The sequence below is a fragment of the Macaca nemestrina genome, chromosome 18, assembly GCF_043159975.1.
Source record: "Macaca nemestrina isolate mMacNem1 chromosome 18, mMacNem.hap1, whole genome shotgun sequence".
In the NCBI taxonomy this organism is placed as follows: domain Eukaryota; kingdom Metazoa; phylum Chordata; class Mammalia; order Primates; family Cercopithecidae; genus Macaca; species Macaca nemestrina.
Window position 1 is genome coordinate 58,881,870 of NC_092142.1, and position 27,086 is coordinate 58,908,955.

Here is a 27,086-nt window from a genome sequence, read left to right on the forward strand (position 1 = left end):
ACAGTGTAAAAGGATTCCTTTCTCTCTACATACTCACCAACACTTACATTTTGACATTTTCATAATAGCCATTCTAACAAGAGTGATGTGTTATCTCATTGTCATTTTGATTTACATGTCCTGATGATTAGTGATGTTGAGCACTTTTTCTTATACGTTTTGGTCATATGTATGTCTTCTTTTGAGAAACATCTGTTCAGATCCTTTGCTTATTTTTAAATAAGGTTATGTGTTTTTGTGTTTTTGAGTTCTATGAATTCCTTATATATTTTAGATATTAACTCCTTATTAAATGTATGTTTTACAAATATTTTCTCCCAATTTGTAGCTTGCCTTTTCATTCTGTTAATTATTTCCTTTGCTGTGTATACATTTTTAGTTTGATATAGTCCCAATTGTTTGTTTGCTTTTGTTACCTGTTTTTGGTGTCATATCCAAAAAAATCATTGCCAAGATTTATGTGAAAGGATCTTTCTCTTAAGTTTTTCTATGTTTTCTCTTATGTTAGCTTCTAAGGAGTTTTATGGTTTCAGGTCTTACATTTAAGTCCTTGATCTATTTTGAGTTGCTTTTTATGTATAGTGTGATGTAAAAATCCAATATAATTCTTCTGCATGTTGAGACCCTGTTTTCTCAACGTCATTTATTGAAAAGGTTGTGTTTTCCTTATTATGCATTCTTGGTGCCCTTGTGAAAGACTTATTTATCAAATATGCATGGATTTATTTCTGGGCTCTCCGTTCTGCTGGTCTTTGTGTCGTTTGTATGCCAATACATACTATTTCGATCACTATAACTTTATAATATAGTTTGAAATAAAAAAGTATGATGCCTCCAGCTTTGTTAATCTTGTTCAGATTACTTTGACTACCTGTGGTCTTTTGTGGTACCATATGAATTTTATACTGTGTGATATTAGGTGATTTTATATATATATATACAGTTTTTTGTCCATGTTTCCTGGCTTATAACACCCATTGCCTTTGTTACAATATTTTGTTATAATGTTTGGGTGCTTTAAGCCTTAGGAGCAGACCTCAGGAAATAGAATCTCTCTCTCTCTCTCTCTGTCTCTCTGACCTTATCCTTCCCTCCTTTCACCTGCCTAAGGTAAGACTCTAATCTGATTTTGAGGCATAAGACCCTTATTCCAGAAAATGTCCTGCTCATACTTTGGAAAAGGAAATGCTAAACAGAGAGACCAAGAAGAATCTGTACAGACAGGCCTTGCTGGGTTTAGATCGTACCCTTTTTGTCCAATCACATTTTGACATGGTTGTCCATGCTTCAATCATGGTCAAGCAATAACATCTCCATAAAAGACCCAAAGGACATGGTTCAGAGAGTTGTGGACAGCTAAACACGTGAATATTCCTGGAAACTGGCATGCTTAGGGAGGGCATGGAAACTTCGTGCCCCTTCCTCCATACCTCGCCCTACCCATCTCTTCATTTGTATCCTTTGTAATAAACTGGTTAATGTAAGTAAGTGTTTCCCTGAGTTCTAGAAGCCACTCCAGCAAATTAATCATACACAAAAAGGGGGTTATGGGAGCCTCAACTTGAAGCCAGTCTGTCAGAAGTTCCAGAGGCCCAGACTTGACGACTGGTGTCAGGATGGTGCAGTGCAGCAATTATGGGGAGTCCTGGGAACTTAGCTCTGAACCTGTGGCGTCTGACATTATCTCTAGGCAGATAGTGTCATAATTGAATTGTGCTGGTATCCACCGCACAATTGATTGCTTACTTGCTAGTGAGGAGAAATCCTCATATATTTTGGGATCACAGAAGTTTTCTGTGTTGATTGTTGTTATGTTGGTAGGAGAGCAGAGGAAAAATATGGTTTGAAAGTTTTTCCAGAACAGATTGTTTTTTTCTATTTCTGTGAAAAATACCATCAGAACTTTGACAGAGATTGCATTGCATCTGTAGATGGCTTTGGTAAGTGTGGACATTTAACAAAATTAATTTTAATCCATAAATACTGCATGTCTTTCAATTTATTTATTTATTTTTCAGTTTATTTCATCAATGTTTTATAGTTTTCATTTTGCAAGTCTTTCACCTCCTTGGCTAAATGTATTCCTTAAGTATTTTGTTACTTTTGATGTTATTGTAAATGTAATTGTTTTCTTGATTTCCTTTTAAAGAGTGCACTGTTGATGTTAAAAACAATGCTACTCATTTTTGTATTTTGATTTTATATCCTGCAACTTTACTGAATTTGTTTATTTCAACAGTTTTTAAAATAGAGTCTTTAGAGTTTTCTACGTATATAATCATGATGTCTGCAAACACAGACTTTTTGGTCTTCCTTTATTATTTGGGTGTCTATTATTATTAGTTTTTTTAACCTAATATTTCTGGCTGGGACTTCCAGTAGTATATTAAATAAAAGTCACAAGAGTGGGCATCCTTGCCTTCTACTGAATCTTAGAAAGAAAGCTTTTACTTTCACTTCATTGATTGTGGTGCCAGATATAGACTTTTCACTAAATGGCCTTTTGTGTGTGTGTGTGTTGAGATAAGTTCTTTCTATACCTATTTAGTTGAAAACTTTTTATCATGAATGGATGTTGATTTTTGTTAAGCATTTCTCCCCATATCATTGAGGTTATAATATGGCTTTCATCTTTTATTTTATTAATATGATGTATCATGTTGATTGATTAGTGTATGTTAAACTAACTGCATTGCAGGGATAAATACTACTTGCTTAAAGTGCTTTCAACACTTCGAATACTTCATCTGATTCCCATCTAACCTTCAAGTTCTCTACTGAAATAGTCTATGCTAGTCTAATGATATTCCCTTGTATAAAACTAGTCACTTTTCTGTTGCTGCTTTCAAAATTCTTTTTGTGTTTATTTTTTGACAGTTTAATAATAAGGTGTCTCAATGTGGGTCTCTTTGGATTCATCTTATTTGTTGTCTTTTGGGCTTCCTGGATCTGTTTGTTTATTTCCATCTCCAGATTTGGGAAGTGTTTTTTACCATTAACTCTTTATTAAGCTTTCTGCTTCTTTTACTTTCTCTTGTCCTTATAGAACTCTCATAATGTGTATATTAGTCTATTTATAGTGTCCCATAAGTCCTTTAAGTTGTATTTATTCTTTATTTTTCTCCACTCTTTGTTCTTCATTTTTATTTCCTTTTTGCTTCTCTGATTGGGTGATTTTTAGTTCACTCATCCTCTCTTCTGAGTGTGCTGCTAAACTCCTCTACTGCATTTTTAATTAAGTTATCATAGTCTTCAGCTCTGCTTTCTGCTTGGTACTTTAAATAAGTTTTTTCTATCTCTTTGTTGAAATTCTCAGTTTGTTTATTCATTGCTCTTATGACTTTAGTGAGCACCTTTATGACAGTTATTTTGATTCTTTGTTGGATAGATTACATATCTCCATTTTATTAGGATTGGTTTCTGGAGATTTATCTTGTTTTTTTTTTTGTTTGGAGTATATTTTCCCATTTTTTTAGTTTCCTTAATTCTGTCTTTGGTTTCTACACATTAGATAAAATATCTGTTTTTGCCCCTTCTTACAGACTGCCTTGTACAGAAGATGAACCTCGCCAATCAGCCCAGACAGAGATTCTGTTTGCCTTCTTCCAAGTGCTTGCCTTCTTTGGTGCTTGTCCAAACCACTGCCTTTGTTTTTAGTAGCTCCCAGTAAACAAGAGTATGCCAAGTTCCATCAGTGCACCAACACAGGTGAGACAGAGCCAGTTTCTTGAGTAGCAGACAGAAAAGTTGAGGTGCTAGATGCATGGCCCAATTCCTTCTTTCATCAGCGAGAAGCTAGGAGTTGAAGTTTATCATCTGTTTGTAGTGAGCGTGGAGAAGAATTGTGGCAAATACCTGCATTCTCCTTCAGATCATATGCAATTTCAAACCACTGCTTTGCTCTCTGTCCCCCACAAACCTAACAAATGCTGGGCCCTATCAGTTCTCAGAGACAGGCAAGTTAGAGGTCAGTCCTTGGATAGCAGCTAGAAAAGTTGGGGCGAATGATGTGCAGCTCAGTTCCTTATAGTGAGAAGCTGCATCCTTGGTTTTATCAATGGAATGAGCTGAAGGGAGGAGCCAAGGGAAATGCTCACATGCCTGTTCAATCTCTAGGCCACAGGAAGTATCCACATACCCATTCAATTTCAAGGAAACTGGTGATTTCTTGTCCTGTCAGTTCCTAGAGACAGGCAAGTTAGAAGCCAGATCCTCTGGAAGCAGCTAGAAAAGTCAGAACATTGGATGTGCGGTCTAACCTCTTCCAGGGAGAAGCTGAGAGTTCAGCTTTATTGCCTGCTTGCTCAGTGATGAGCTAGGAGGAAAAGGCAAGGAAAGTTCTATGCAGTTGTTTAAAGCCACCTCTTGTTTCTTTGTGGTCCATGGAGACTAGTAAATGCTGAACCTCATTCAGAGATAGGTGAGTGGGCTTGGAGCCAGTCCCTGAAGTTGTAGTGCTAGATGTGTAGTCTCAACACACTCTTTGCTCCTCAGGGAGAAGCTTGGAGTTAGGGATTCCCTCCCAGTTGTATGGTGCTGTGCTGAGAATGAGATTTATGACAAAAGTGTGTGTCTTACCCATTTTCTACCCATGTCAATGTGGAGTAGTTTTCTCATTTACCAAGTGTGCAGGAAACTCTCAACTAGTTTATGGATTTCTCTTAGAGGTATTGATCCATGTGTAGCTGTTTATTCAGTGTATCTGTAGCTAGAGGGAGAGTCCAGAGCCTACTCTTCTGTCATGTTGCTGATATCACCCAGGTTAATGTTTCAAACCACGATAATTACTTTCCTGGGGAACAATGGTGGTGTTTGGATTCCTAAGTGTTTGTTTTCTCAATGTTCCTCACATTGAAATTCTTCTGATTAATTTTAGTGTTAGTCTGTTACTTCTTTCTTTTCCTGTTCCTTTAAATTTCTTAATATCTTTTAGTGTGCCTAACTCAGGTGTAGGAAAACAGCATGTTGCATGGTGAGAGTAATGCCACCTTGAAGCAAAACTGCCATGATGACCACTGTCTGACCCTCCCATAGGTGTTCTGCAGGAAGGTCTTTAAACAGTGCCTGTAGCATAGATAACACCTCATAAAGATGCTTCTCTAACCTACCCAAATGTTCATGATCCTTTGACAAGAAAGTCTGAAGACATGACCAGCTTCACCTGGCTTATCCTAAAAGCTTGCTACTTAAAGGCTATTTTCTGGATGGTGAATATAGAAGATCCACTGTCTCACAGTCACCCAAGGCATCATTTCTGTTTGTTAGTCCCTATTCCTTTATTTCTTTCTGAAAAACTGGATTTGTCAGCCTCTTTCATTGGCCTCTCATCTCCCCCAGCCTTTGGGAATAGGTTTGCATATATACGAGCTCAACCCAGAACACTCTGGTAACTGATATTTTTAATTTGATACTAAAAGTATTTTGTAAACCAAGATATCAAATAGCAACCATTATCACAATTGTGACAAGACAGGAATACATGGATTCTGAGTGAATATCCAAGAGACTCCCTTTTAGCAAAGAGTAATTGACCTCAGTGCGTGCCCTCTGCAACATACAGTTTAGAAATCCTGAGCTCTTTTTGCTTTTTTTTTTCCTGATACTCAGTTGTGCACAAAGAATATTGAACATGTTTCTAAGCCAGAAGATTTTCAGCTAGAGAATTTTTAACAGAAATAACATAAATGTTGCAACTCACAGAGCATTTAGGAGTCTCAACATTTGTAACTTTGAAGAGTAGAGGGGAAAGAAAATGAAAGAACTTGAAATTTTAACATTTTCAAAGCTGTTCCCTTCATAAAGTAAATTTTTTCTTGTCTTAATATGGTGAAAAATTGATCTTCCTAGTCATCTTCCATGCCTGGCTTAGATTTTCTACAAAGTAGTATTTCCCTGGCCAAATGGACCATTTGCTTATTTGTAAAAAGTGTTGTGGTGAGAAAGTTAAAAGATACTTTCTCATTCTTATCTATATGAAAAGAAAATAGATTGTTCCCTTAAAGACCTTTTCCAGATTTTCTATATTGTACAATGCACTTACTATTTATTGAGCCCTTGATAAATGCGCATCATTGTGAGAAATATTTTTCTTGCATTAACTCGTTTTGGATTTTTAAATGATCCTTTGGGAAGGAGAATATAATAATACTGATTTTATAAGTGAAGGTACTGAGGCTCAGAGAATTTATGATGTAGAGGTGACAGTGAGACAGAATGAGATAATTAAATGTCCAGATAACTGATTTTTGACCAATATTGATTTTCATGGGGGCACTTTGGAGTCTTGATATTTATAATTGTAAAGAGCAGATAGGGTCCAAAAAATTACTATGAACTGGCCTGAGTTATTTTAAATCATAGATATAGGGGAGGGACTTACTACCAAAGTGACCTTCATATTGCTACAATACTTTCTTGGAAACACAATTCTAGTATTATAGACAGGATGGTTTGCTCTGGATGTGAGACCCTTGGGAAGGAAGAGTGTCAGTCCCCTTGATCTATCTGAGAGTATCTCTGTTATGCTGATAACTCATCTATTAAATACTTGGCTTAGTCTAGAATACTGTATACCCTCCAGTTCAACCCATTGTAGGGTGGAGCAAAGATGCCCCTTGAAAAGGGAGGGACAATTTGGAGTTTTACATCTTGTGAAGTGGTACATTGGATTTAATCCAGAGTCATTTATATCAGCCTACTCTAAATAGAGGCTTTAGGGAGAAATCTGGCTAGGAGTGGAATTGAGAGCTGCATCAGTTTTTACATTTTCTTTAATAGGCAACTTAAAATAAGAAGAAAAGCATTGTGAAGTTTTGGATGGGATGAAAATTATGGAGATTGGTATGTGCAAAGTAAATGTGACACTAAGTTTAGAGTGAGATCCTAAAAGAGAAAAGCTTACATCTTTGGCACCAAATTAGAAAATATTAATACTGGAGGTGGTGATCTTTTTTCCTGACAGATAGAACAACATTGGTGGAAAGAAGAGCAGTGCAAAGAGTAAAGAGAATAATTGATGAGAAAACTATTCCACCCCATTTCCTGACAAAGCAAGCCCACTTCTTCACAACTAACAGGTAGAGCCAGCATAACTTAAAAAGACCAGTGACGTCAAATCCATGACTATTCAAGCTACAGAATAGTAGAAATAAAGAAAAGGCCCCTAAGAGATCAAGGGAGACATTGTCACCAGGGGATGCTGAGGAGAATTGACACTGTCAAGGAAAAATAAAATTCATTCAATTAAGCCAAACTCACTTGAGCACTTTGGTACTGAACATTGTGATAGGCTAAGAAAACAAAGATTGCAGGATGTAATAATTACCCTCAAGGCAAATTCAGTTTGATAAAAATAAGGTTCTAGGAGCTGCACATAAAAGCCCCAGAGTTACACAGCTTACTCATTCTCATTCTCTTTTACTCACTCTCACTTGATTACACTTTCCAAGCAACAGGTGCCATTACATAGTAGCTTTCATATTTTTAAGATGTAATTTACAGAAAAGATTGCACACTTTTTTCAACCTGCATGTCAGATTTTGTGGGGCTGTAGAGCCTCCTGCTGAGAAGAGATGTAAGTCATGAATGAACTCTGTGGGAAACAGCATTATGGAACAGAGATTTGGGTATAAAATGACAGCAGGGATGCATATATACCACATACTCACCTCTTCTGTCTGTTAGATCTTTTGTTTTGCACAAGCCTGTCTTTGGAATACTGAATATAAAAATGACTTGTGAACTTCCATCTACTATAAACATAATGATTAATCATACTTTATTATTTCTACAATCCACTTTTATGTGGGAAGCAGTGAGTGAGTCTTGATGCTCTGTGCTAAAACTTTAAGGCCAAATATCTTCTTTATTTGGTACTTGTAGGAGTAAGCAATAAAAAATGTTACACACACCTCAATTCCTCTGAAAATCTTTCATAATAGGGCCTTATTTGTACCTTTGTTATACTACTTAATAAGTCATAATACATTTTGGAGTAGTTCTCAGACTATTCCAAAATGAGATGAGTTCCTTAGGGAAGAAGTTGTGTCATTGACTCTGGATGTCACTTTTATACACAATACATTTTCAAAAGATAAATGAACAAAGAAATTATTACAAGGGAAATAGAAAAGAAGAGAAGATAAATGGAAGGGAGGAAGGAAGGAGATTTCTGTTAGAAAAATTGGAGACAAAGAATAAACAACTCATACTTTCTATGCTTATGAAACCACGTGTTTTGTAGCATTAGTGTCACCTTTCTACTACTGGTAGGAGATGAGGTCTGGGGTGAAAGGGGCAGAAATGGATTTAAAACAATGTGCTACGGGTAATGTTGCATACACTAATATTACATGCTTCACTGCTTATCTGATTATTCACTTTTTACACCTGTCCTCAGGGACCACAGATGAGACATTTGATGTCATGGTTTTGTGTGATCATCATTGTTTATTTGGAGGCAATGTTTGCCTTCTCTTTAGTTAAGTTGATAGGCCATGCTGGCAAGCACGGCGTATTAAGCAGAACCTTCAATAGAGTAAGTGTGGATTGAATATTGATAACAGATAAGCATTCAACCTAGGCTCATGTGGAGAGGAAGAGAATGTGGAATTATGGTAATTAAAGGCCCAAAATGTTGGTGATATTTTCTAATGCAGGGATTGGCAAAGTTTCATTGTAAAGGACCAGTAATAAATATGGTGAGCTTTGAAAGTCATACTCTGTTATCACTACTCAACTCTGCCATTATAGTATAAAAGCAGCCATAGATAATACATAAACAAACAATCATGGTTGTGTTCCCATAACACTTTATTTACAAAAACAGGTGGCCAGCCCACAGGCCATAATAGACAGTAATATAATATCCATGTGCTGCTAGAATTATAGTACAGCATCACTGTTCATCATCCAGCCTTTTAAAAAATTCTTCTGATATCTCACTACCATCTGGGTCAAGCTTTTCTAAATAAAGATGTGTGTGTGTGCAATGTGAAATTGTCATTTTTTGTTATATGTCTGGACTGTGACCACACATTAATTTAGATCTAATCTTGGAAAGCACAATGGAGAACACAACTGTTTTCATGTGAGATCCTCTCCAGTATTTGAAGACAGCTGCCATATTCTGTTATTTTAAATAGTCTTTAAAGTTTAGAACACTTTTATATCTACAAATATCATTGTAAATATAATACAGAGACAGTCTACATATTCCATATTCTGTTTCTTCTATTATAACATATTATATTAGAATAGTACACTTGTCACAATTAATGAACCAATATTGATACATTATCATTAACTTAATTTCATACATTATTCAGATTTACTGATTTTTCCCTAAATGTCTCTTTTTTTCTTCCAGGATCCCATCCAGGATACCAAATTCCATTTAGTAATCATGTTATATCAGACTCCTTTCCTGTGACAGTTTCTCAGGCGTTCTTTATTTATAATGACCTTGAGAGTTTTGAGAATTACTGGTCAGTTATCTTGTAGACTGTCCTTCAATTCGGATTTGTCTGAAGCTTTTCTCATAATTCAACTGGAGTTTTGGGTTTTCAAATGAAGATTATAGAAGTAAAATACCATTCTCATCACATCATATCAAGGGCACATACTTTCAACATGACTTACCACAGTTGATGTTAATATTAATCACCTGTAGATGTTGTGTTTGTCAGGTGTCTCCATTGGAAAGTTATTCTTTTTTTCTCCTATTCCACACTGTATTCTTTGGAAGGCAGTTGTTATATGTAATTAACACTTGAGTGAGGAGATATGCTCTGCTTCTTTAAAGGTGAAGTGTCTTCACAAACTGCAATTCTTCTGCATTGGAGGTTTGTCTGTCTCCCATTTACTATCTATTTATTTAATCATTTATATCAGTTTAGACTTATAGACATTTATATTATATTTTGGATTATAATTCATAACTACTTTATGATGTTGCTCAAATTGTTCCAGCTTTGGTCACTGTGAGTTCTTTCAGTTTGCTCTTGTGTCCCTTTCACATACCTCAGTGACTGTGTGTGTGTGTGTGTATTTATCACTTCCTTACCTTCTGGATCTATAAGATGTTCCAAGTTCATCTTGTATATGTCTTATCCCAGTCATAAAATTAGACATTTCTCAGAGAAATCCTCATTCTTTTTATTGGATAATGATATTAAAAACCAAGTTCTGAGTATTGGATGTGCTCATTGCTACTGAGATATCACAGCTTCCAGGACCTCTCAGTTGACAAAGCAAGGAGGTATGTGTGTATGCTAACCCAGGCACACACACATACCTGCAAGTATTTCTGTGCCTATAATAAGCTAAACATGAGTTTATACTGAGGTCTCCAATTCAGATCCATTACTACATAAAACGCTCTTTTCATCTTCCATTACTTATCTGCAATATCCCTTTCCGACAGTGAAAACATTTGCTTCTACCTCTGCCATCCATGTACTTAATTGTTCAATTCCAGTATACATGACACAGTGGTTTTAGAACCATTAACTTGTACACTTATGGGGAGCAACTTTATCAACTAGAATATAGTACTTATGTACTGTTCCTTTTGCCTCTAGTCCTACAGACTTTATTCACATTTAAAGTTACTTGTATCAGCAACTTACTCCACCTATCCCACCACCCACTTCAGTGAGGTTGTTTCATAAATCTGTAATGAATTGTTTTTTGTCACATTCTACATTGGATCTTGGGATTCTCCAGCCTCTTAATTTTTTTTTTAAATTTGCATAGGTTAAGTATATTCATTTTTGAAAATGTGAATATATTAAGTATATTCATCATTATAGTCATCATTACAGTGGCTTACAGAATGGTTCACCACCCTGAGCATGTTCAGTGTTCTATTTATTTAGCCCTGTCCTTTTCCCCACCCACTGTGTTCCTGGCAAGCACTGATCTCTTCATGTTCTCTGTAGTTTTGCATTTTCCAGAATGTCGTATAACTGCAATAGTATAGTATATAGCTTTTTCAGACTGACTTATTTTGATTAGCAATATGTATTTAAGATTCATCCATGTCATTTCAGGGCTTTTTAGTTCATTTTTTTAAAATCTCTGAATAATATTCTGTTGTATGAATGCTCCACAGTTTATTTACCGATTCTTTCTTGGCAGAACGTCTTAGTTGCTTCCATTTTTATGATTACAAATAAAGCTGCTGTAAACATTTATGTGCCAGTTTCTGTGTGGACATAAATTTTGAAATTAGTTGGGTAAATGCCTAGCAGTATGACTGCTGAATTATATAATAAGATTTTGTACAGTTTTGTAAAAATCTGCCAAGCTATCTTCCAAAGTGGCTGTACCATTTCTCATTCCTGTCAGCAATGGATTAGAGTTCCCATTCTTTCACATCCTCACCAGTAATTGCTATTGTTAAGCTTTTGGATTTTAGCCATTCTAACAGGTGGAGAGTGGTATCACATTTTTTAAAAAATTAATTCCCTAATGACAAGTGATTTTCAATGTCTTTTCATATGCTTTCATTTGCCACTTGTATATCTTCTTTGGTGGTGTCTTAAATCCTTTATCTATATTTTAGTTATTTTTATCATGAGTTTTTAGAATTCTTTGTCTACTTTGGATACAAATTCTTCATTAGACATGTCTTTTGCAGATATTTTCTCCCTGCCTATGGCTTGTATTTAGTTTCCTTAATAGAATCTTTTGCAGATAGTTTTTAAATCATAATGTTAATAATGTTCTATTTATGGGTTTTTCTATTATATAGTGTATTATGGATATTGTATTTTAATCTTCCCCCACTGAACCCAAGGTGATGTATATTTTCTCCTATGCTTTCTTTTTAAAGTGTTAGAGCTTTTCATTTTAAACTTAGATGTTGTGATTCATTGAAATGAGTTTTTGTGCAAGGTTTAATGTCTGGCTCTAGGTTTGTTAATATTATTTTGTATATCATTATTATTTAATAGGGTGTTCAGTGTTTCTGGATTATTTCTTGTAAAGACTATCCTTTCTTCTTTGAATTGCCTTTACTCTTTCATCAAAGATACATTGACCATATTTTGTGAGTCTATTTCTTGTCTCTCTTTTATGTTCCATACTTCTATATGTTGTTTTTTCTTTAGTTCATAGCATACCGTATTATTTACTCTACCTTTTTAATAAGTCTTGAAATTGGGTAGTGTAAATCTCCCAGCTCTGTTTTTCTTCAGTATTGTGTTGGACATTCTAGGTCTTTCCTCTTTCCATATAAACTTTATAACTAGTTTTTCAATATCTACAAAAGAGTGTGCTGGGGTTTTATTGAGATTGCTTTGATCCTTTAGAGCATGTTGGGAAAAATTGACATCTTAACAAGATTGATTCCTCCAGTTCATGAATCTAGAATATCTATTTATTTCAGTCAAAGTATTTATTAATTTAGGTATTTTTATATTCTTCTCAATATTTTTATAGTTTTCCCCATATGTATCTTATATGTATTTTCTTAGATTTGTACCTAGATATGCCATATTTTTGTGCTGTTGTAAATGATAATTTTAAAATTCAAATTGCAATTGTTCATTACTGGTATATAGAAAACAACTGACTTTTGTACACTGACCATATATCCTATCTCCTTCTATACTTGCTCATTGGTTACAGAAGTTTTGTTGTCTTGATTTTTGAAGGATACTCTAGATAAATAATGATATCATCTGCGAAGAAAACTTTATTTCTTACCTTCTAGTCTGTATACTTTTGTTTTCTTTCTTATTTTATTGTACCAGCTAGTAATTCAGTGCACTGTTAAATAAGAATAGTGGCAGGAAACATCTTGCCTTCTTTTCTATCTAAGCAAGAAAGCATCTGGTTTCTTGCCAATACGTGTAATGTTTGCGGCAGAGTTTTTGTAGGTGTTCTTATCAAGTTGAAGAAGTTTCCCTGTGTCGTTGGTTTGCTAAGAGTCTTCCTCATGAATTAATACTGGATTTTGTCAAATTTTCTGCTTCAGATAATATAATCATGTACTTTTTTCATTAGCCTGTTGCATTGGTTACATTTATTAATCTTTGAATGTTAAAGCAAACTTGGATGCTTGGACTAGCTCCCAACTGGTTATGGCATCTTTATTCTTTTTATCCACTGTTAGATCAATTGGCAAATATTTTATTGATAATTTTTGTATCTGTATTCATGAGAGATATTAGTATTTAATTTACTTGTTATGTCTTTATCTCGTTTTGTTATTAGGGAAATGCTCACTTTAAAACATTTTCTTTTCTTGTTCTAATTGGCAAATACAAATTATGTATTTATGGTGTACAACATGATGTTTTGAAATAGGTATATGTTGTAAAATGGTTACATCAAGCTAATTAACAAAACCATCATTTCGCAAATTTATTTTTGCAGTGAAAACACAAAATCTACTCTCTTAGTAATTTTCAAGTATATAATCAGTTGTTATTAATTATCGTCATCATGTTGTACAATAGATCTCTTGAACTTATTATTCCTGTCTAACCAAAATTCTTTATCCTTTGAGTAACATCTCACTAATTTGCCTCCACTCCCTCCCTAGTACTTGGTAACCATTGTTCTACTTTGCTTCTGTGAGTTAGACTTTTTTTGATTTCATACATAAGCAAGATCGTGGTATTTGTCTTGCAGTGCCTGGCTTATTTCACTCAGCACAATGTCCTCCAAGTTCATCCGTGATGTCACAAATGACAGGATTTCCTTCATTTTAAGGCTGAATAGTATTCCATTGTGTATAAATTTCATATTTTCCTTATTCGTTCATCCACTGATGGACACTTAAGTTGATTCCATATCTTGGCTACTGTGAATAATGGTGCAATAAACATGAGAGTGCAAATATTTCTTTGACATTCTGATTTCATTTCACTTGGCTATGTACCCAGTAGTAGGGTTGCTGGGTCATACAACAGACATGTTTTTAATTTTTTGAGGAAACTTCATGCTGTTTCCCATAATTGTTATACTAATTTACATTCCCACAGTGTGCAAGGATTCTCTTTTCTCCACATCCTCGCCAACACTTACTGATATTTTCGAATGTGTCAGAAAGTGTTCCCTCTAATTTTGTTTTCTGGAAGTGATTGAGGAGAGTTAGTACCACATTTTTGCTTGTTTCCTATAATTCACCATGCAAACCAGTTGGGTCTGGTAATTTATTTTTAAGATTATTAATAATTGATTTTGATTGTCTTTCTCTTGTATGTGTTTTCATAGTTTGTGTCATTCAAGGATTTGGTTCATTTCACTAATTTATTAAATTTGTGGGCATAGAATTGCTTGTAGTGTTTTTGTATTTTCATTTTAATGCTCATTGGATCAGTAGAAAAAAATCATTTTTAAACTTTCTGATATTTTATGTCTGATAATTTGTGTTATCTCTGTTTTATTCTTGGTTAGAGGTTTATCCAATTTCATTGATCAACCAGCTTTTGGTTCAGCAAATGTTTTCTGTTGTTTACAATTTCATGAATTTCTGCTCTAATTTTTATTATTTTTCTTCTGCTTGCTTTATGCTTAACTTGCTCTAATTTTACTAGTTTCTTAAGGTGGAAGCTTCAGTTATTGATTTAAATTATTTTTCATTTTCTAATATATACATTTCATGCTATCAATTTCTCTCTAAGCATTGCCTTTTCTGTGTCCCATACATTTTGATACATCATGTTTCTATTTGTATTTACTTCAGAAGATTTTTAAATTTCTCTTAACACTTCTTTTTGACCATTGTTATTTAGAAGTGTGTTAGTTAATTTCCAAATACCTTTGGGGATATTCCAGCTATATTTCTGTTATTGAATTATAATTCAATTCCATTGTAGACTGAGAAAAGATAGTACATGATTTCTATAATTTTGTATTTGCTAAGATATGATTTGTGCCTAAAATGTGGTCTACCTTAGTGAATGTTCCATGCAAGCTGAGAAAAATGTGTGTTCCGCTGTTGTTCAAAGACATATTCTATAAGAATCAATTAGATCAAGTTGGTGAATAGTGCTTTTCAGGTGAAATATACTTTTATTGATTTTTTTCTGACTGATTTATCTAACACTTGCTGACAATGGGTGTTGCAATCTCCAACTATCACAGGTTCGTCCATTTTTTCTTTTAGTTTTATCTGTTTGTGCCACACATATTTTGATGTTCTGTTGGTAGGTGCAGACACATTTACGATTATTTTGTAATTTTGTAGAATCGATCACTTCACCATTATATAGGGCCCCTTTTTATTCCTGATAATCATCCTTCTTTTGAGGTCTGCTGTGTCTGAAATTAATAGTTACTCAGCTTTCTTTTGATTAGTATTAATGTGGCTCATCTTTCTTGATTTATATACTTTGAACTTATCAGAGTTTTTCCATTTAGAGTGAGTTTCTTTTAGTGAGTTTCCTTTTTAAAAAAAAAAATCTAATCTCTGTCTTTTAATTGGTTCATTTAGATAATTAACATTTAAAAGGATTATTGACATATCTGGATAAATATCAAATATGTTGTAACTATTTTCTCTCCATTACATTGTTAAAATTTTTACTTTTCCTGCCTTCTCTTGTTTTAACAGCATTTTATTTGATTTTGTTATATCTCCTTTATTGATACTATTCTTCACAAAAATGATGGTTGCCTTGGAGTTTATATTATGCATTTTCAACAAGTTTCTAACCTGTATCATTTTCCTTCTGCCTGAAGGAAGTCTTTTAACATTTCTGGCAAGTCTGGTCTCTGACAAAGAACTCCTTAAATTTTTTTTTTTTTTTTTCCTGAGTAAGTCTTCATTCCTTCTTTACTTTTGAAGCACAATTTTCCTGGATGTAGAATTCTAGATTTGTGTTTTTATTTTCTTTCAACATTTTATTTCACTCTACTGTCTTTTTGAGTGCATGATTTCTGGCAAGAGGTCTTCTGTAATTCTTATCCTTGTTCTTCTTATAGGTAACTTGTCTCCCCCACCCCCACCAACTGACTTATTTCAAGATTATCTCTCTGTGTTTGGTTTTGTGGATTTAAATATGACATCCCCAAATATAGGCTTTCTTTTGTTGGGGGAGAGGGTATTAGGCTATTTGGTGCTTTCTTAGCTTTTTAGGTCTGTGGTTTAGTGTCATTAATTTTGAAGAGTTCTTGTCCATTATTACTTCAAATATTTCTTCCACTCCATTTTTGCTTTCCTCACCTTCAAGTATTCCAATTATGCCTATATTACAGCTTCTGAAATTGTCCTATAGTTCTTGGATACTGTTGTACTTTTTATCCATTTTTCTCTTTGCATTTCTGTTTAGGATATTTCCATTAACCAATGTTTAAACTTGCTAATTTTTTCTTTGGCCATTTTTAATTACTGATGAGCTCATCAAAGGCACTCTTGAGTTTTCTTGTAGTGTGCTTGATTTCCAGCATTTCCTTTTGATTCTTTATTTGAGTTTTTCCTCTCGCGTGTTTATACTATCCATTTGTTCTTGCAACTTACCTATTTTTCCTATTAAAGCCTTTAATATATAAATCAAAGTTATTTAAATTCCTTGCCTGATAATTCCAACATCTATGCCTTATCTGAGTTTTGTTCTGATGTTTATTTTGTTTCTTCAGATTGTGTTTTTTGGTGTGTTTTATAATTTTTTATGTTTAAAGCTGGACATGTTATATTGGGTAACATGGAACTGGAGAACATAGGCCTCAAGTGTTATGATTTTGTGAATCTGGCTAGGAGTTGGGCTTTGTTTACTGTTTGCTGGTGCTGTACAGTTCAGAGGCTTTAACTTCCTTTAGTATCATTGTTTTTGTCTCTCTTCTTGACTTTGAACTTCCTCAAATACTCTTCCGAGGGTCTGTTTCTTGCAGCTCCTTTAACTGTTATCCACTGTTGATATGGTGGTAAGGTTTGGAGCAGGGAATTTCTATATAATCTTTTAATTAAACTTAAGTCTTTTAGTGGGTCTGTTTTTCTTACCTACGACTTTCAAGATGTTTCTTCATATATAGCCCCCTCTACTCTCTTCAGGTAATATGGAGAGACTCTATGTGGCTGCATGGCGAGGAATTCCCTTTTCCCATGTCTCTAGGACAGACTCTGATAAATTATTTTTGACTAGAGAGTTATAAATAAAAATTTTGGCATAGTCACAATTATTCTTTATTCCTCCCCCTGCCAGGGCCATGTGAGGATCTTTCTTATATCTTTACCAAGAGCACTTGGTAATGTTCCCGAACGTAAAGCCCATGAATATGTGGGGCCCTCCCCAAACTAGTCCACTGTCAACTTCTAGCAGTTGATCAGAATTGCTCTTTAAATGTTTCTACTTCTTTATGGCTTCAGCAGCTTCTGCTACAGGTAAGCAGATCCTGGCTTGATTCTCTGTATTTGCCCATCTCTCCAGGTTTCAAATTGGTTTGTCCTGCTAACTCTATTCACAATAGCCTCCAAAAGATGATTGTTTTTCAATTTGCCCAGCATTTTCTTGTTGTTAAGGATGGGACTGATGACACCCAAGCTCTTCCAGCTCAAATTGGAAGCCCGTCATACGCTTTTGAGGGTTTGTTTCTCCTTTGTCTGGTTAAATGCCAGTTCTTTCAAATATTTTTTATAGTTTATGATTTTCAGATCCTTTGAAAACATTTGAAGGGTTGCCAAGAACAAAATTACTCTCTTAATTTGGGATGAACCCAACTGGCATATGCTATTCCAGATGTAGTCTAAGTAATATAGAGAATGATCATCTCATTTATTAATGACCTGAAATAGCGTTTTTAGAAGGCTTAGTATTTTGTCTTCATTTTCCTCAGTGTTTACTATGGTAGTGGAAATATCATGGACACTTAATAGATTCTGTTTCTGGATGATTTTATGAAACATTCTGTTTTTAAGGAATTCTTGTAAGTGTGTAGAAAAATAATGAGCTATGTTATCAGGTTTTTTATGTATGTGAGGTGTTAAAGTAGATTAAGTAATTCTTATACATTTTGTGAAGAAATTAAAGTTTTATTCAACAATTTACAGAGCATTTTACACTATACAGTTTTTAAAATTATATCAAATTTCTAGTCTATAGAAGGAGGCTTCTGTAAATTTCAATGCAAACACATCTTCAACCTACCTTTTGGGATTGTTGAAGGATTCAATTTAATTTTTGAAAATATCTGGTAGAATGATTTGTAAATAGTAAGAGAAAATAAAATTATAGCTTGTCTCATCCTCATTTTATTGGTGAGAATCTGTAGTGCTGAAAAACTACTCCTATTCCCAAAGTCATGCCATTAGTAGATAGATGACTAAACCTTTTATTGGATTCTGGTCTTTTCCCACCTCTCTATCAGATACTTTACAAAACACTACTATTATTTTGGGATATTTTTACTCTTCTTCTTCTGATTGAAAAACTACAGAATAAACAACAGTTCCAAGATTCTGATTGTGTTTGATGTATGCATGAATCCCTTTCACAGCAAAATTTTCAAGAAATGTAAGCTGGACCAGGTTTTCTAAAATCCAGGTGGAGCGAGTCCTTCCACATTCCCAAGAGCCTGGCTGTACTCGCAGCAGGAAAGGACGTTGTTTGAGCCCCAGCCACACAGCAGCATGACCCTTAATTAAATGATGCAGCAACATATGGGAATTAGCAAAGAGATTAAGAAACTAATAGAGCAGAACGCAGTAATGCTGATGTAAATGGAGGGGAACTCCGTGTTGGCAAATTTAAAAAAAGAGAGAGAGAGGATAACCTATGACAAGGTATCGAATCATAGAAAAAGGATTCTAAGCATTGAATCGCAAACAGGACCCTAAGGTCATTTAGCCCTAATCAGATTCTACGTTCCAGCTACTGAGGACTTTTAATGGCAAGGTTGCCCAAATGCTTTTTGAAAACTCAAGTGAATGGAAAGACACAACCTTAAGAGGCAGCTTATTGCCTTATATCATTCATTTTCTCAGTCTCCCAAGTTCTTATTACACTGTTCAACAGATACCTATTGAAGCTCATCATGTGCCCCTCCTGTCCTAAGCATAAAATTTATGGGAAATAAGACAGACATCGTTCCTGACCTCATGAAGAACATGTTCATACCTGTAAAAAAGAATTTCTTATATGAAGCCATGATGTGTCTCTAATTGTTCCTCATCATTTATTTCCTTTTAATTCTATAAGACAGTATACTTTCTTACCATGTGACATTGTGTCAAATAATCGAAGATGGCTATTGTGTTCTAGAATATCTTCTACCTTCTTGGCTAAATATTCCCATTTTCTTGAATGTCAGGTTATATATTTTTGGATTTATAACAAAGGTATTAAGTTATCCAGATAATTTCAGAAGGAGTAAAAGGGAAAGGACCTATCTTTATTGTATTTCTGCCATGTGCCAGACCCATGGATTGTCACGTACATCCAAAATGTGTGGCCCAAGAGTGTATAGACCTTGTTCACTGCTGTATCCCAATGCCTCAAGTGGCATCAGGAATATACCATGGACTGGGAACATATATGAAGAATGAAAATACCCGATTTTTTTTTTGACTTTAAATGCATTTTATTTTTAGACAACCTACATGACATGTTTTTCTTAAAAACAATGCCTCCACTCCAAATAAATCACGGTCAAAATAAATGAAGAGCTCAAGATGACATCAGTCCCATTTGTCTTTTAAGTCCTGGTGTTGTGTGGATGACAAGCAGAAGCCAGTTATGATGACAGGTGATAGATCCAAAGTAATTGCCAAATTTGTTAACATTTTTCCATTTCTAAACCATCCTTAAAGAAAATCATATATGGGGTCACACCATCCTCACGGTAGTCCAATAGAGCAACCATGCCATCTGGATTCATGTTTTCACCAATAAAGAACTGGTAGTTTTTGAAATTAGCAAGGATGTGCTTGAAAATACCCGATTTTTATATCCCTTTAAAATGAGGAAATTTGTCAGGTATACGAGAAGTATTATTCCAGCGTACGTTGACAGACCCTACGTAGAACCTAGTATGAGCAAAGTACTGCTACTATGGCCCTCACTAACACTACTGATATCAAGAATTATTATTTAAAGGTCATAAAGATGGGAAGTGACATAACTCGATCTAGGTGTTCAAACAATGTCTTCAGACATGTATTTTCTTTCTATCTTGTAGCGTAGCTTGATTTCTACTGACTTACTGTTTTATTTTCTAAAAGCGACATCTTCTCGAAGTACCAAAGGGGACCACTAACAGCTCTAGGCTTACTATACATACCTGTTATGAGTCACAGTTTTAGCACAATGCATAACTTTGAACAATGCTTTGAACAGATGGACTCATGAAAAATGTTGCAGACTAAGTTCTACTTTAAAAAATTTTTTTGTTGGAAAGAAGACAAATTTCATGGAACATGTAAGCCATTTAGTTATAGCAGAATTGTGGAATAATCAAAATATTCCAAAGAAGCGAAATCCTACTGTGTAATGTTTGGAGAAAAATGATAAAACAGGGCTGCTCCCTAACTGGATTTACCTTTGCATGGAAAATCAAGAAACCAATGTCTGTATTTCCTTGAGAGATGAATGAAGGCTGGAAGGCAGTGAGCACTGGTACAAATGACAAGGCCAAAGGATTAACAGTATGATCTTGAATTAGAGTAGTACAAAAGATCATTATTATTCCAGGGAAGGTATTAGGGAGTGAAATATTACCAATGTAGTGGGTTTCACCTAATTTTCATGTTGTATTACATATGCAATAACAGAGATATAACAACAATAGCTAACAATTATTGAACACTTTATGTCAAGCACTGCTTTTTAAAATTTTTTAGTATATACCTTTATAATCCTTACAAAAGCCATGTGGACTGGCAAACTACATTTCCATATTTTGGATATAAATAAGATACACTGGTAGATTAAGAAATGTACCTAAGGTCAAGGTTGCACAGCAAATATATAATGAAGCCAAGGTTTATAATCTGACAATCTGACTTTAGAATCCACACAGTTAAGCATTAAAATATGCAGCTTGAAAATGCAATTCCAAGATAGAGTTAATTTAGCAAAAGCTTTGATTAATTACATTGCAATAGTGCTTCTAAGAGTAGTTGGATTTCCAAGGATAAATAGAAGATAAGGGAATGGATGCTTTAGACATGTGCAAAGGCATGGCATATTTGGGGAATTATAGTTTGGTATTCACTTTTAATGGGTGAGGAGAAAAGGATGGAAGGATATGTTGGAAAGAACAAGATGGTCACTTTACATCATTTCTTTTATGCCATGTTAATAATGAAAACCACATTTTGAATCACTCTGCATTTTAAGAGTATTTTTTATCTCAGAGATATCAGTGTCTGCCACTCTGTATTTCTCACCCCCACTCTACTCCAATTTAGAACTTGGTCAAGGGGAAGGAGAATAAATGAGCAACTCTGAAAAGGAATTTCTGCAATTCATAGTATCCACCACAGCCCATTTGCTGTATATGATTTTATATGTTCCATGAAAGTGTTCACATTTCAGAGAATTTAAAACAAATGAGACATTTATTAGTGTAACCTTTATTCTGGTGATGATTTAAGCCATTTCAAAAGTAAGTGAAAGGGAATCGCCATTTCTCTCACACTTCAGTCTTCTCCATGTCCCCACCAGCCCACAAAATGCTTCAGTAATTTAAACTTTCTGTACATCTTCTGAAATGCCTACATAAATAATCTATTGTTCTAAAGGTCACAAAGGTAGAAGATCACTTTGAAATGTCAGGAAAGTAAATGATTTGGCAATGTGGCGCCATAAATTTGGAAATGTCTGTTACCTCTTTATCTTTAGATATAGGTGGGCATTGGAGGACATGAGATAGTTGACCTGCATGTGAAAGCTTTGGGGTACTTCAAGAAACAGAAGAATGCCTAAAATTGTGTAGTCTCGAACATAGCCTAACCACTTCTCCCCGGAACAAAAACTATCAAGTGTCTAGCAGACATAGCATTTTTGCTGGCCTCCTTGTCTCTGCTCACATGGGATAAAACCTCATTAAAACACCAAGTCTTAAAGACATAATTCAGCCACAGATCTATTTCACATTAAAGGCCACCCCGTGACCACGGTCTTAAGAGTTCACTCACAACTTTCAAACATCCCACGAATTTGCAGTTAATAGGAAGTTTGATAAATCCTCTCTCACCTTAACTGCTTTTCAGAACTGTCATCTTTCTTGATAGATGTCACAGCCTAAAGAAAAGATTTCTAAGATGTTAAATATCACTACAGGGTTGAACATCCAAGATTATTTTTGCATATTACCTAGGTAACTTTTAATAACATTCTCATAGACATATGGAGCATTAGAATTGGACAGATTGTGCAGACCTCAGAGCCAGATCTGAACTATGAGGCTTCCGGGGGTAGGGGCAAAGACAGATCAGGTACATAATAAAGGACTCAGAAATAGAATACGAACCATGACCTCTTCCTGGAAATTCTGTGTTTTTTCCAACATTGCAGGGATGCCCACTCTGCAAATTAACCACTTTCCCATGTGGGCTGGAGACCAGAAGACTAAACGACCTCAATTATAGCCTGTAGCTGTAAATAAATAACTTTTTTAACACTGAAAGCCTCCCTCCAGTACCATCTGTCAGAACTGAGCTATGTCCAGCTACAGAACTATGAGAGCAAGGTCTATTGCCACCATAGAAAGCTTTATCTTCATTTAGTCCTGGTGAATTCACAGCCCATTTCTCAAGAAGGTACTAATCTTTCAGACTGGGACTTTGATCAAAATATTTTGTCTGACAATGGTTGTACTGAGCACACCTTTCTGTAGTTATTATAAGACAATCAAGGGTTATTACAGCGTGCTTGATCATTTCCCTTTGTCAGCCTTTACTATTCTCAAATTCAAACAAATCTTTATAGTGACTCATGCTCAGACTCAATGAAAAACTGCTCATTACTTGGGTGGCAAAATAATCTGTACACCAAACCACCATGACATACAATTTACCTATATAACAAACTGGCACATATGCTCCTGAACCTAAAATAAGAGTTAAAAAAAAAAAAAAACCAAAAAACTGCTAGATTCAAATGGAAAGAGAAAGGTCTGAACCATCTATTATTATGTGTTACACAATGTGTTAGCTCCATATCAGTAATGTAGGTAATAATAGCCCCATTACTCAGAGGAAGAAGAAAGGTTAGATAGCTTGTCCACGTTATTACACAGGTGATACGCAGGCCCAAGGTATTACACAAGTAGTATGTAATAGACTCACACTTGAACCTATGACCATCTGACCTATGAATGGAAAGTTATAGCTTAGCTAAAGAAGAACCCCAATTTTAAAAAGCAGATAAAGCATTGCCGAAAAATAGAGTTAACATCTTATTTCAGTTTAGCTTGCCTATTTATAAAATGTGTAGAAGAAAATGATTCACAAGAGAAGTAACCCATAAATCACCCTCTGAGAGCTTTAAATGTATATTTAGGTGCAAAACATAATAATAATGTGAAATCATGAACTATTTTCAGTCTTAGAATAAGAGCCTTGTTTGTCAATTTCTAATGGGGAGGTAAATAGGAAGAAAAACAGATCACACATGTGCTTCTTGTGGGCTAATGTGTGCTCCTGGTGAAAATGTGATCATGGCCCTTCTTGACTAGAAAACTTTCAAAGGATTCCCAATGAGAATGGAATCTGGGTCCTTATCCCAACATACAGAATCTTGCCTTCCCGTCCAGTTTCATGTCTTCCCACACTGGCTGTCACCTGATTCTCATCAGCCTGCACCAAGCTTGAAGCTACCTCTGCACATGCCAACATTTTCCTGTTTCAGGATCATTACTGGAAAGCTCTTTCCTCTAAAATCTCTGTGGCTCACACCCTCCCATCCTCTGAGTTCACACTTACATAGTGCCTACTCAGGGTGCAGTTTCCCGTGCCTCCCTTGTCATCCTTTACTCACTTGCCCTGATTTATTTTTTATTCTAAGCAACTCATTTACATTATTTTATCTTATCTGCCTAGCTCACTAACTGACAAGCTTGATGAAGACAAGGGCTTTGAGTGTCTTATTTATTTATTATTATTATTTTTTCCCTATTTTTTGACGAACAGGTGGTGTTTGTTTACATAAGTTCTTTAGTGGTGCTTTGTGAGATTTTGGTGCACCCATCATCCAAGAAATATACACTGTAACCAATTGGTAGTCTTTTATCCCACATCTCCCTCCTACTCTTTCCCTAAATCCCCAAAGTCTATTGTATCATTCTTGTACCTTTGCATCCTCCTAGGTTATTCCACTTGTGAGTGAGAACATACAATGTTTGGTTTTCCATCCCTGAGTTACTTCACTTAGAATAATTGTCTCCCGTTCCATCCAGGTTGCTGTGAATGCCATTATTTTGTTCTTTTTGATGGCTGAATGGCATTCATATATATATATGTATATCCATCAATCAGTGAGTGGATAGATTGTGGTGTGTGTGTGTATATATATATAATTGTAGTATATAGATATAATTATATATATAATTGTGGTGTGTGTGTGTGTGTGTGTATCTCACAATTTATTTATCCACTCATTGATTGATGGACATTTGGGATGGTTCCATATTTTTACAATTGATAATTGTGCTGCTATAAACATGTGTGTTCAAGTATCTTTTTCATATAATGACTTCTTTTCCTCTGGGTAGATACCCAATAGTGGCATTGCTGGATCAAATGGTAGTTCTACTTTTAGTTCTTTAAGGAATCTACACACTGTTTCCCATAGTGGTTGTACCAGTTTACATTCCCACCAGCAGTATAAAAGTGTTCCTTTTGACTGCATCCCTGCTAACATCTGTTATTTTTTGATTTCTTGATTATGACCATTCTTACAGGAGTAACGTGGTATCACATTGTGGTTTTGATTTGTATTTCCCTGGTGATTAGTGATGTTGAGCATTTTTTCATATGTTTGTTGGCTATTTGTATATCTTCTTTTTTGAATTGTCTACTCATGTCCTTAGCCCATTTTTTGATGGAATTGTTTTTTTTTTCTTGCTAATTTGTTTGAATTCCTTGTAGAATCTTGATATTAGTCCTTTGTCAAATGTATACATTGTGAATTTCTCCCACTCTGTTGGCTGTCTGTTTACTCTGCTGATTGTTTCTTTTGCTGTGCAGAAACTTTTTAGTTTAATTAAGCCCCACCTATTTATAACCATTTGTGTTGCATTTTCTTTTGGGTTCCTGGTCATGAAGTCTTTTCCTAAGCCAATGTATAAAAGGATTCTTCCAACGTTATTTTCTAGAATTTTTATGGTTTCAAGTCCTGGATTTCAGTCTTTGATCTAGCTTGACCAGATGGATTCACAGCTGAATTCTATCAAACATTCAAAGAAGAATTGATATCAATCCTATTGTTACTATTTCATAAGATAGAGAAAGAGGGAAGCCTCCCTAAATAATTCTATGGAGCCAGCATCACACTAGTACCAAAACCAGGAAAGGATACAACAACAACTAAAAAGAAAACAACACACAAATATCCTCAATGAATACAGATGAAAAAATCCTTAACAAAATACTAGCTAACTGAATCCAACAGCATATCAAAAAGATAATCTGCCATAATCAAGAGAGTTTCAGATCAGGGATGCAGGGATGGTTTAACATATGTAAGTCAATAAATGTGATACATCACGTAAACAGAATTAAAAACAAAAATCACATGATTGTCTCAATAGATGGAGAAAGAGCATTTGACAAAATCCAGCATCCCTTCATGATTAAAACCATCAGCATAGAAGAGACATCCCTTAATGTAACAAAAGCCATCTATGACAAACCCACAGCCAACATAATACCAAATGAGAAAAATTTGAAGATATTCCCTCTGAGAACTGGAACAAGACAAGGATGCCCAATCACACCATTTCTATTCCACATAGTACTGGAAGCCCTAGCCAGAACAATCAGACAAGGGAAAGAAATAAAGGGCATCCACATTAGTAGAGAGGAAGTCAAACTGTCACTGTTTGCTGATGATATGATTGTATACTTAGAAAACCATAAAGACTCTTCCAAAAAGCTCCTAAAACTGATAAATGAATTCAGCAAAGTTTTAGGATACAAAATTAATGAACACAAACCAGTAGCTCCTGTATACACTAACAGTGACCAGAGAGTCAAATCAAGATCTCAACCCCTTTTATAACAGCTACAAAAAAATAAATAAAATACTTAGGAATATACCTAACCAAGGAGATGAAAGACCTCTGCAAGGGAAACTGTAAAACACTTCTGAAAGAAATCATAGATGACACAAACAAATGGAAACACATCCCATGCTCATGAATGGGTAGAATCAATACGGTGAAAATGATCACACTGCCAAAAGCAATCTACAGACTCAATGAAATTCCCATCAAAGTACCATCATCATTCTTCACATACCTAGAAAGACAATCCTAAAATTCATATGGAACCAAAAAGAGCCCACATAGCTGAAGCAAGACTAAACAAAAAGAACAAATATGGAGGCATCACATTATCTGACTTCAAACTATACTATAAAGCCACAGTCACCAAAACAGCATGGTACTGGCATAAAAATAGGCACACAGACCAATGGCAAAAAAATAAAGAGCCCAGAAATGAAGCCAAATACTTACATCAAACTGATCTTTGACAAAGCAAACCAAAACATAAAGTGGGGAAGGGACATCCTATTCAACAAATGGTGCTGGGATAATTGACAAGTCACATGTAGAAGAATGAAACTGGATCCTCATCTTTCACTTGAGTGTTTGGTTCATTGTTTTATCCTGCCACATGGGAGAATGCCTAGCACAGAGAAGGCACTTAACAAATGGTTGCTAAATTAATGCATGGGCTGTTATTTTCACTCCAGAATAGTCGTGTCTCCCCAGGTTGCCATCCTCCAAAAAATGTCACTGTTAGGTAAACCTTGGAAACTTCATTGTAGGCTTTTGCAGGCCCACAAAGACCACCAGCTTATTGTCATTGTAATGGCAAAAATGCAGAAACAAAGTAATAGTAGAAAAAAATAACTGCTGAGCATTGATTATAAGAATGATATTGAACTAGAATCTAAGTTCCATAATTCAGG